This window comes from Gymnoscopelus microlampas (genome assembly GCF_963454915.1).
Source record: "Gymnoscopelus microlampas genome assembly, chromosome: 11".
NCBI lineage: Eukaryota > Metazoa > Chordata > Actinopteri > Myctophiformes > Myctophidae > Gymnoscopelus > Gymnoscopelus microlampas.
Window position 1 is genome coordinate 32,944,584 of NC_139948.1, and position 12,547 is coordinate 32,957,130.

The window sequence follows — 12,547 nt, forward strand, 5'->3', positions numbered from 1 at the left end:
TGAAATATAATGAATGCAGTGAATACTCCAATGTTACATTCTTACTACATGTAAATGTGAGCAAACTAAACAAAGGAGGAAGTTTCTGTGTCTAGCCTCAAGCTGTATTGGCCAGGCTAGTTGAGTGTGTATGATCATGCTGTTTACTGTATGCTCATGAACATGCTGAGGGCCCAAACAGGATTCTGTGTTGAGTCAACAGGTGCATGATGAGTGGGACTGGTTAGTTGTGAAGACCTGGGGTTGGATCACTGCTGCTTGTTTCCAGTCAATACACCCACTCACCATTCTCAAAAGTGGCACATTCCCTGTCAGCAAATGATTGATGTGTGTGTGTGTGTGTGTGTGTGTGTGTGTGTGTGTGTGTGTGTGTGTGTGTGTGTGTGTGTGTGTGTGTGTGTGTGTGTGTGTGTGTGTGTGTGTGTGTGTGTGTGTGTGCATGCGCTGTGCATGCATGTTTGTATAAGAGTACAAAGGAGATCATATACTGTGTAGGGTATACAGGTTGTATGTGTGTATCAATACCTGTATATGAATGGACACACAGAAACAGCTTTTCCGACAAACAAGGACATATGAAAGTTTGCCTCAACCTGGTTCTGTCTCTCTCTCTCTCTTTCTCTCAGTAACTCTAATTTAGCAATATTCTTATTTCTCATTATATATTGAACCATATCTGTATCGAATATACTGAACCATTACTTCATATTTTAATCAGGGGAAGCAGGCACAAGCTTTCTGTGTTGTGTTCAGTGTTTTACATATATACTTGGAAGACATGATTAAGTTCATTAATATATACATCATGTGCACTGATTAAAATTGTACTTGGAACTTGTTACTTCTCCAGCTATCAGCTGTATAGCCACTAAAGAATAGCCAATTATATTATATTATGATAGGACTACTGTTCACAACTCTTTCAGGTCTTCGATATTGGACACGGACCAAGCCTTTTATTGTCAAGTATCTGACGTTGAAACGTACTGAATAGCTCAGCATTAAATCAGTATATTCAATCTTTTCTCAAGCTCACTGATCATTCCTTCCAAGTTTCGTGAAAATCTGTCCCTCAGTTATCTCGCTAACACACAAACACACATACACACAAACAAACAGACATGACTGATTACATTACCCTCATGCATCGCTGCGGGCAGGGTAATGAATGAGTCTTCTTCTGCGTGTCTGTGAGGGCTTCAGTAGCAAAGTATCACCAGCCCACAATGTCAGCTGATTGAAGGAGGAGCCTAACAGGAAAGAACCTTTCCTCTCTCAACCTTTTCCTGTCCTGACCTGAACCCTCGTGGGTACCGTCAGTATGTACAGCACCTCCACGCATGCGCGCGCACGCACGCACACGCACACACACACACACACACACACACACACACACACACACACACACACACACACACACACACACACACACACACACACACACACACACACACACACACGCACACACACACACACAAACTCTCAGCTGTAAGCTGAGAGTTCGAGATGAAGATGATGTTTGCTATGTCTGTGTTGTAGTTACGATTTGTGCACAGGTACGCATACGTAAGAGTCAAAATGTTTGTTCCTTTTGTCTGTCCCTCTTCCTGTCTCTTTAAAGGCTGCTTTGTGGCTCCAGGCGCCTGGTCCTCACCATTAGCACCATCACTCCCACCTCCAAGTGAGATTGAGATGCCATCCCAGGGGACGTCTCACCTCGCCTTACCACAACATCTAAATGCCAGCCCACAAACAGACACGTGTGTAGACAGCCATTATGTATCATTCTCTGTCACGCTCCTTTCCTTATGAGACACTTCCAAGACTATCGACCACACACACACACAACACAAGCATTATTATAACACAAACACTGCAACTTACCTCGTCTTCAGCTCTGCGTTACCATGAAAGAGCAGGAAATTCTGAAGGAGGAGAACCTGAGAGAGAGAGAGAGAGAGAGAGAGAGAGAGAGAGAGAGAGAGAGAGAGAGAGAGCAAAAAGAGGAAGTGAGAAGGCTGTGGGTGTCTCTGAGGAAGTTATTTTTTCTCAGGGACCACAGTATTGACAAAACGATTATTTTTGCTAAAAAAGACTCTGCAATGGAATTCCCATGTGTTATTCCCTCTTCATCTTCAAATATTTTGCAATCTACAGTTTGTGAGAACAAGTAATTCTCCACAAAGACGTGAGCCACACATGGCCCGTTAAATGATTCGGAGAGAGAGAGTGGCTGATGTTGTGGGCAGGGATGTGGGCATATACTGTAGCAAGATGAAGCTTGACTGGATGAAAATACAGTATGCAAACAAAAGCATCGTTTGTTCTTTGACTTCAGACAGGCAGTGGGAGGTGCGGGGTGTTGGGGTGAGGGGCTTGATTAGTGCTTTCTGAGTTGGTCTTCTGTTTTTGTTTTTGTTTTTTAACAATATGTTTATTGAACAATGTTTTACTTACAATGACATCAAAACAATCTCATACATACACACACACATACCCTCCCTCCACCCCCCTCCCACATCCCCTTCACAAATACTCTCATTTCCAAAAAGCCATACCAACATAACCATAACAAAAACACTACATTAAGACAGTATGAGTTGGTCTTCTTGAGGAGGGATTTTGTATCTCTTGAAGAATCACAGTTTTATTAACTCAACTTTTGGGCAGGTGTCTGTGGTGGTAAAGAGGGGAGGTGTGGTTGTCGGGCAGTACCGGTATTCGTTAGGGTTGGATGATTATGGCTAAAATGATAACACGCTAATTTTCCTTAATATTGTAATCATAGTTACCAATCACAATTATTAATACCTTTACCTTAGTGGCTCATTGTGATTACTGCGCCATATCTTTGGCCAAATACTATTTAATGGCCTCTGTGATTTTATTGTGCCTCTGGGAGCCGGATGGGTTGGGAGATGGGTTGTACAATGTTCTGGTTATTAACCCTTGTATAATGGTCAAGGAGACACGGGCCAGGTGCAACAGCTCAGCAAATAAGGTTGTCGGTTGAACTAATTGCCAAGTTTCATGTCAACATATATTAGGCTCTATGCACAGCAGCCATATTAGAAGGACATTGGGCCTCTTCCTTACTTCCTTCACAGGTGTTACCAATGATACTAATAAAGGCTTTGTTCCATTTCGTGTAGCAGTGGTTCTCAAACTTTTTCATTTCAAGGACACCCGTAACTCTCAGAGTTACACATCCGTAAGGGGCCATCTGGAACCCCCTCAAGGAACCATGAGGGTCCCTGGACCACACTTTGAGACCCACTGGTGTTTCCAGTGAGCAAACATCAGCACCTGTCCCTGACTCTGTTTGACCAGAATGGAACAGAGCCTTAATTAGTATTATTGGTAACACCTGTTAAGGAAGTAAGAAGAGGCCCAATTTCTTTCCAATATGGCTGCTGTGCATAGAGCCTATTATGACACATGAAATCACGATTTCCAATTACTTTCAATTAATTGTGCAGCCCTGGTATTCATCAAAGGGCTGGTCTCCTTCAGAAAGGGGGCAGGCCCTATCAAAGTGCTGAAAGGGGCTGTGGCAGCTGCAATGTTGCTCTGAACCGCTCACTGGAGGGTTAAGGCTACATTCTGAAGCACTTGGAACCAGAGACTATAGTGCGGAGGCTTTGAGGAGAACAGACTGCTCGTGATTGATTATAGGGACAGCTCCTTTTCCTTGGTTGGACCCTGAAATGCAGAACATCAGGAACCCACATGCTGGCAGCGGGCTGCAGACAAATATGTGCATATCTCTGTTTGACCATCTAAATCTCTCTGCGCTGTCTCTCGCTGTCTCTCAGCCTCTTAAATGCCCCGTCACCCTGCTTGTTTGCTGTCCCCGACTCTCGCTCTCATACGGTCTAAATTGATAAGATATCCACTGATATAGAGCTGCAACTATCGATTATTTTCTTAGGGTTTAGTATATAGATAGTGTTTGTTATATACAGTATCAACAAATCACAACATGGCACAATGTTATTTTAGCTGTTTTTGAAAATGTGAATCAATGAATTACATTTTTAAATACATCTCATCTAATCTACAAATCCTCTAGGCTTTGCCATGGTCTTGCATTTGGACAGAGATGCAGCAGCAGAGAGATGTCATGTGACATCTATCCACTGAGGACAGTCTATAGCCAGCAGGGCTGTTTGCCCACTACAGAGTCTACACTGATCCACTGCCAGCGGTGGAGGAAATACTCAGATTTTTACTTACTGTAAGTAAAAGTAGCATAGAAATACTTTATTACAAGTAAAAATACTGTTACTTTTTTCTTTTTCTCAAATCTTGAAACATTTGTCAAACCTCTTCAAAACGTGTTGTGAGCTTGTAGGTCGGCTATTTTTGAATAGACAACATATAAAATGGGGCTTAATTGGTTTTGCAATAATAATCTACACTTGAAACTTACATTTTCAAATAATTGTAGTGGAGTAAAAAGTGCAATATTTGCCTCTGAGTTGTAGTGGGGTAGAAGTATACAGTATGGAAAAATGGACTCAAGTAAAGTAAAAGTACCTCAAAATTGTACTTGAGTAAATGTACTTAGTTACTTTCCAACACTGCCTACTGTAGCCATTCACCTCCCTCAGCTCCTCTCAAACCAATATACTGGCCTGCCTGACAGTCTTATGACTCCAATTTAAAGGGAAAACTGGAGCAAGGAGGACACAAAGGAGAAGAAATCCACCAAAGGGACAATGAGCCGTAGGAGAAACCATATCGTGTGTTAATGCCAACGGCCAAAGGTTACACTTGGGGAAACAGGTATGAAATGACCCCAGGCCGTGTAAGAGGAAACTCAAGTCAATCAGCATACACAGCCAGTCAGTCATAAGCAAGTATGGTCACCTTCACTGACTGTGTAAATACAGCAATTTATCACACACAGTAAAATCCTCCATTTGTAACTCAGAGAGTGTACAAATGTGGTTGCATTTGAAGACTCTCAGAGTAAAATGAACACTGATTTGATGGTGTGATTACTGTGATACCATACTCACATATGCTTCTTTCTCTGTCATGGTAAAGTTGCTAAATTGTTGGTTTCCTAACATGCCTAAAATGTCACTCATTCTGTTCAACCTGCTGTATTATACTTTGGAGTACAAAAAAACATTTGATGTACAAAATGTTGTAGAAAATAGCTGATCCACTAGAGCTCACAAGGTGTCACGATTCAATGCATTGTGAGCTTGTACATCTGCAATTAAAATATATATACGTTCATCAATCGTATTTGAGGGAAAACTTTGAATCATGATATTGAAGTCATATCGCCCAGCCATACAGTCCCCCCCCCCCCACCACACACACACACACACACACACACACACACACACACACACACACACACACACACACACACACACACACACACACACACACACACACACACACACACACACACACACACACACACACACACACACACACACACACACACACACACACAATACTCTTCAGATGGCCTTGGGGAACAACTACCTTGGCCTCCCTTTCGAAGACCATTGCATGTCATTCCCTGTTATCTTTATGACCAATCTTCTCCCAAAAAAGCCTTGGCTCGTATTTCACACTTATTGCTTTGTTGTGTTATTTGAGTTTATTGCAAATAGGAAAGCCAATACACACACACACACGCACACGCACACACACACACACACACACACACACACACACACACACACACACACACACACGCACACGCACACACACACAGTTTCGCAGTAACCAATTGGTGAAAAAGTGTCATATGATATTTTGCTCGACAACAATAACTTATTTTCAACTGAAAAAGGTGTTGACGAATCATTCGTTGTAACATGTCAACACTTTTTTCAGTTGAAATTTTATTTTAGTCGAGTGACAAAACACTTGCATAAATCAGGCTTCAAGTTCAGCACCCTCTCTCGTTACCCATAAAGCCAAATGGTTTGATAGTATAGCATGTAAGTAAGTCAATTTTGTTCACTTAACATTGGCCCAAGCTTTGACTACTGTCACAGTAAAATGTCCAGCCAAACATAACGGCTATCACTGGGAAATGTTTGTGACGAGCATTTAACTGACTCATTGCTGCTATTGAGGAAGTTTCAGAATTCTTTATGTTATCCTATTTACAGTACATGCCATAGTTTAAAAGAAAATTGGTACTACTTTAGTTGCAACTTGGCGGCATTGAAAATGAGTGGCTGTCCCTCCACACAATCCTGAGGTTCAACTAGGTACTTAAATCCATATACAGTACTTCGTTGAGCAGAGTCCCCTAGAGTTCCGTACTTGTAAATAAAGGCTGAATTAACAAAAGAACCACTTCCATCCATAGAGTAGAATCGAGGCATGTTTATGAGCTCAGAGAATGTCTGAACGAAAAAAGAGAACAGTTTCCAGTCAGCATTATGCAACCGCTCGAAATAAGAAAAAGCCCATCCCATCCCAGCTGGACGCAGGTCTTCATACCAGCCCATGAGGCTTTAAGCTTTCAGTTTCAGCAATGTTGAAATTATCGTCTACATTCTGTCACTACAGTAGTACGAGAACTTGGCGCAGTAATTGAGGATTGCCATTTTTTGCTTTTTGCTTTTTACATTCTTCTGAGTGTTAGAGCTGGTACTTGCAGGGAGGAAAGAGTAAAAGTAAAATAAAGACAGTTTTTGTTTTGACATTAAAGGTGGTAGCTAATGACTCCGACTTGGTACTGTACTCTATTTCTGACACTCAAATCTCCGCTCCAGGGAACACTGTGCCACAGAGAAATCAATTCACTGTGAATTAGGACCTCAAGACAGACGAGGATTATAGAGAATACAATTTCCTGTCTGAGGAGTCAAGCGGTTCAAACATGGGCTAGTCAGTAGATGTAGAGTTTTGCTGTTTGCTCCAAACTATACAACTAGTCCTTTTTTATGTTGTTTAAATTTGCCTTATGAATAATCAGCAGATCATTCTGGATTGGGGAATCAGAAATTATTCAACCCATTAAGACCTGGGACGCATCTGTGTCATTTTTAGATTTGAGCTAAAAAAAGCATTATTTTCCACTTAAAATCGAGAAAATGTGTGCAAATTAATATATTTATATTCTTTTAAAGTGAACATTTTTAACTCAAATCTTTGCTTCTGGGGGGTCCCTGGAACAACATATTTTGAGATGGGGGGTCCGCGGCCAAATACATATCATTTTGGGGGTCCTTGACATGAAAAAGTTTGAGAACCACTGACATAGAAACATAGTTTTTTTTCAGAAAACTGTTAGGATTTAGAAGACATTTGTAGAATCGGCTTCAGGTCTTAATGGGTTAAACTAAAACTCTTCATGGAATATGTCCCGCAATTGTTTTCACTAGAAAAATTAGGGATCTTAACTCTTTGACTGTCAGAGTATTTTCATAATGTACTCACCCAGTGCCAAGCGATTTTCGAGCGATATTCGTGTTTTTAGTAGTTTTAAAGTTGTCATAAAAGTTTAGATCCATATTTATCGATCGATTCACTGTGTGTTTCCGGAGCAGGAGTCTCTGACTATTGCTCCGGAAGCAAAACATTGCATCCGGAGCTAGTGTCCCCTTCGCTACAGGCCGTTGGAAACACGTGTCTCCTCGGAAAAATGGACAAAAAAAAAAGAACAGAGATACAGGCGAAAGAAAAAAAACTACAAACATGGAGTCGACGGGAACGGAATGACGTTAGATCCATTATTTCCGTATCCGTTTGTGCTACAGTTTTACTGCTCCCTTCGGATTCAAGATCAGACCTATAAAAAAACATTAAGTAAAAACTCTGGATTTCTCGTTCTGGCACTGAGGGCATTCAGAAAAAACTCGGGATAACTCGGGGCTTGGCACTGAGAGTTAAAATGAGTTTCAACCAACTACAACTTTTTTTTAGGGTTAGAGGGTTTTGGGGTTGGAGGTCAGTTTGCCTGCAGACTAAGTACATGGATTCAGCATGTGACAGGTTCTCACACACTGCTGTGTCGGTCTGTGCCTGTATACAGGGTCTGATAGAATGTGCCGCCACAAGCAGGCAAACAAAGAAAACGTGCAAATCAAAGAAATTGCTTATTTTTTATGGGTTTTTCTTTTTTTCATAGAACACAAGGGTAAATGCTATAGGATAGGATCACAAAATACTTGTAACTGCTGTGAGAGAGAGGTGTGAGATACAGTCACAGATTTCTGATGGGCCTTTTCTCAGCTTGATTTAGCTGAAGCCGATTCTACAAATGTCTTCTAAATCCCAACAGTATTGTGAAAAAAAACGTATGTTTCTATATCAGTGGTTCTCAAACTTTTTTTATGTCAAGGACCCACAAAATGATATGTATTTGGCCGCCGACCCCCATCTCAAAATATGTTGTTCCAGGGACCCCCCAGAAGCAAAGATTTGAGTAAAAAATGTTCGCTTTAAAACAATATATATCAAAAGATTTGCACACATTTTCACGATTTTCAAAAATAGCAGATCTACAAGCTCGTAGCGCGGCACTCGGTGCCACGCTATGAGCTTGTAGATCTGCTATTTTTGAATAGCCAAAGTGTAAAATAATGCTTTTTTTTAGCTCAAATCAAAAAGAGACACAGATGCGTTCCAGGTCTTAATGGGAACAACAATCACATTTCTTATGTATGATGACACATGGTTTTAAAGCTTACTGTATAATCTGTAGTTTCATACTACAGAAAAGGGAACATGCACTACTTGCAACACATACTATCAGACCCTGTCTGTCGCGCCTTGGTTTTCAGTAATATGGGAAACTTTGTGTCTGAGACACTATTTGAGTCATCATTCAAGGGAAAGGAAGAGTGAACACAAGGAGAAGTCAACAAAAGGGAAACAGACTTTTTTTGTGTCGCCACGCCCAGATTAGCTTGCGTGTGTGAGAGGATAGATCAATAGAGAATAAGATACATAGACAGACAAACTAAGACGCAGTGGTGTAACGTAACTAAGTACATGTACTCAAGTACAATTTTGAGGTATTTTTAGCGGCGCTGGATCCTGCTCTATACCTGACTTTGTCCGTGTTCACCGTCAACGTTCTGATTGGTCAGACCCGTCAACGTTCTGATTGGTCAGACCCGTCAACGTTCTGATTGGTCAGACCCGTCTGCTCTATACCTGACTTTGTCCGTGTTCACCGTCAACGTTCTGATTGGTCAGACCCGTCAACGTTCTGATTGGTCAGACCCGTCAACGTTCTGATTGGTCAGACCCGTCAACAAAGTGATTGGTCAAGCTTCACGTGACACATGGCTATAAACACATTATAAACACATATCGATGACATAATGTATCAAAGGCGCCGCTACCTTCACACAGGGTGTGATTTTTTTTATTTTACTGGAGTATTTCCAACTTTCAGTACTTTTACTTCACTACACTACTCCACTACATCTCAGAGGCAAATATTGTACTTTTACTCCACTGCAATCATTTTAAATCTTTAGTTACTAGTAGATTTAGATTACAAAACATACATTAACCACTTAAGCCCTATATACATTTTGTCCATTTGAAAATAGCCAATCTACAAGCTCACAATGTGTCACATCGCGACGCATTGTGAGCTTGTAGATCTGCTATTTTCAAAAGATTTTAATACATTTTATGTAAGGGGAGACCTTGAAATGTAAAGGTTTGAGAACCACTGCTGTATTGTATGGATCTCGTACTACAAAGACAGCTCTACCAGTGGCACTACTGTACATCATTTCTTGTACAGTACCACCATGCATTGACATCAGTCATCTTGCAACACCAATGCAGTATTCTCCTTGCTGTGGCTGATGTTGCCAGTGAGATGGCAAAGAAAGAAAGATTTCTCCTTTCCGTCTACAACAAGCCTGCCCTGGTAGTGGCCCCCTGGCTGTGCTGAGGCAAAAGGGAAGGATGATGGGGATGATGGGGAGGATGGTGTGTCAGCGACTGCGGCACAACCGCGTGTATCTACTGAACTAAAAGACACTTTCATTTCATTGATGCCAATGAAATGAAAAGAAAGTCAAACAGCGTTCAGTCACCCACTCTTTCCTCTCAGGAGAAACTGTCTTTCATCAACACGGGCACTTCCTGCTAGGAAACTATATGGCAAGTGATGTGCAAACTAGTACTTTTACATGTCACTGCTCCAGTTAAGACACACACACACACACATGTGCATGCGCACGCACGCACGCACGCACGCACGCACGCACGCACGCACGCACGCACAGCTATCTCTTATTTCTTCTCTTGTATGTAGACTCACTATTGTAACACAATTTGTTTGGAGACGACTATTTTTGAGACTACAAAGACGAAATGAAAGACAATGAAAAGCAACAGGATCCTCCAACCAAAGACAATTGGGTGGACATTATAGGGGAAATATACACTAACTTTCATACTCAGACTACAAGAGGACAAATTACACAAAAACTGGGAAAAGTGGTCATCTTTCTTTCAGCCCATGAACAATGTATAACTAATATTTACTAGAAAAATAACTAACAATTGTAGAATGCAGCCTTTTTCATTTCTTTCTTGTATTTGTACTGTTCTGTTTTTTGTAGCCCCCCCCCCTTTTATGTTCTGTCTTGTATTCTTGTATGTGTATCTGTCTTTTGAAAATCCTTTGTTCCAATAAAAATTGAGTAAAAAAAAAAAAAGACAATGAAAAGACTGAATGGCAGCAGAGATAAATATTACCCAAACGTGTCATGTACGTGTGTATATATATATATACAAATCACATGGCTTTATTATTTGCTGCCTGGGAAAGCTCAGCAGACTAAAATAACCAGTGGGCTACAGTGTGACCGGTCATCTTCTTCCGCCTGTAGCAATGAAAAGAAAAAAAAGACTTTTAAAATAAAATTGTGTGCACATGAGCTGCTGCACCAAGGACTGCCAGAAATGCATGGTAATGTGGCCCGTATAGACTATAGACACCAATATTAGCATTAAAGTTGTTTTATTGAGAAAATAGGCAGAATGTCTCCATGTTCTCATTTCTGCTATCTTTGTACATTGACGATGGAAGAAGAAGAACCCTTTTCAGCTGGTGAGTGTGCTTACATGCAAAAGTATTCAAATGTTTTACCTAAGTAAAAGTATCAATACTGCAATGTAGAAGTCTGAAATACAAACTTTACTTGAGTAAAAGTACAAAAGTATTGGTATGAAAATGTACTTAAAGTACCAAAAGTAAAAGTACAAAAATATTTGAAAATAGCAGATCTACAAGCTCACAAGCTTGTAGATCGGCTATTTTCAAATAGCCTAGGTATATAATAGGGCTAAAGTGGTTCATGTATGTTTTATAATATAATAATTTACATACTAAAGTTTTCAAATAATTGCAGTGAAGTAAAAAACAAACAAAAATTGCCTCTGAGATGTAGTGGAGTAGAAGTAAAAGTACAGAAAATTGGAAATACTCCAGTAAAGTAAAAGTACAGTGCTTGAGTAAATGTACTTTACACCACTGCTTCCATGCTGCTGGCTGTTTTTAGAAATCACGTATAGGAATTTGTATTGGGTGCGTGCAGACCCTAGCTAGCATCACGCCAGATTACAGATACGTCTGTCTAGGGCTACTCCTCCTAGCTCACTGCCCTGGGCTGGGCACCATGGCAGAGGGCTGTGCATTATAACACCGACTTCTGCCAAGGTTTATAAATAACATCAGAGTGTTGTAAAACAGCTGAGTGAAAAATAAAGCCCTTAACCTACATCCAGCAACACATGATGAATCTTCTTTCCTGCAGCAACGACAGGCTGGTCTGAGCTGAGTGCAGGGTTCAATTTGCCGGGTGGTGGGAAGAGGGATCATATACAGTATCTATCCAGCCAGGCCTCTTCTTTTTTTTTGATCGCCGGTGGGATATGTTTTTATCCCTGCTTCTGAATTGAATTAAATACAATATACGATATAAATTACAATAAATCGTGTTTTTTTCTTTTTCTTTTTCACAAATCGAATGGAAAAGAATGGGGAAAGAAACCTATCCTGGGATGGATAGCCTATATAGTTCAATACACACAGAACAAATGCTTGGTTTTTCACTTTTAAAGACCTACATAGAAATGTATGTGCCTTTGGAAACGTGTGTTACTCCAGACTGCATCCAGTCATCTGATGCTGTACCACCACGCACTCAGCATTAGCCAAGCATCTACTGAGGTTAAATTCAATATTAAAAACATATTAGTAATACTTTGATAGCAAGAATTTGCAGCATCAGAGTCATAAATCGATTTAATTTCTACTAAATCAAATATTTATTGTCGTCGGTCACAAACTATGTCAATGACCTAGCCTATTTCAGGCAGTTTGGGAGGATGCTGCTTGCGAATAAAATGTAATATATACACAGAGAAGGTAATACTGTAGTTCCCATTAGATGAAAGGGTGGGAGGACAGGGGAGCAGGGGGAAACTGGGCCAAGGTGCATGCGTGGAACATGGGTTTAGGCAACAACAGAACCTTGGACAGGCTCAGTGGCTGGGACTATACGGTCACATGGAAGCCAAATAT

The 12,547-nt window shown here is 40.8% G+C and overlaps 1 protein-coding gene across 2 annotated transcripts in view; it reads right to left on the bottom strand.

The window, feature by feature from the left end:
- Nucleotides 1–12,547, bottom strand: part of stat5a (signal transducer and activator of transcription 5a) — a 73,332-nt gene that overhangs the window by 29,285 nt on the left and 31,500 nt on the right. The window contains exon 2 of one of the 2 annotated variants that reach the window (XM_084072758.1): nt 1,885–1,940. The gene's annotated coding sequence lies outside the window, so the exon portion shown is untranslated. Of the gene's footprint in view, nt 1–1,138; nt 1,191–1,884; nt 1,941–12,547 lie in introns of those variants that run through there. The other variant, XM_084072759.1, reaches the window with a different exon arrangement.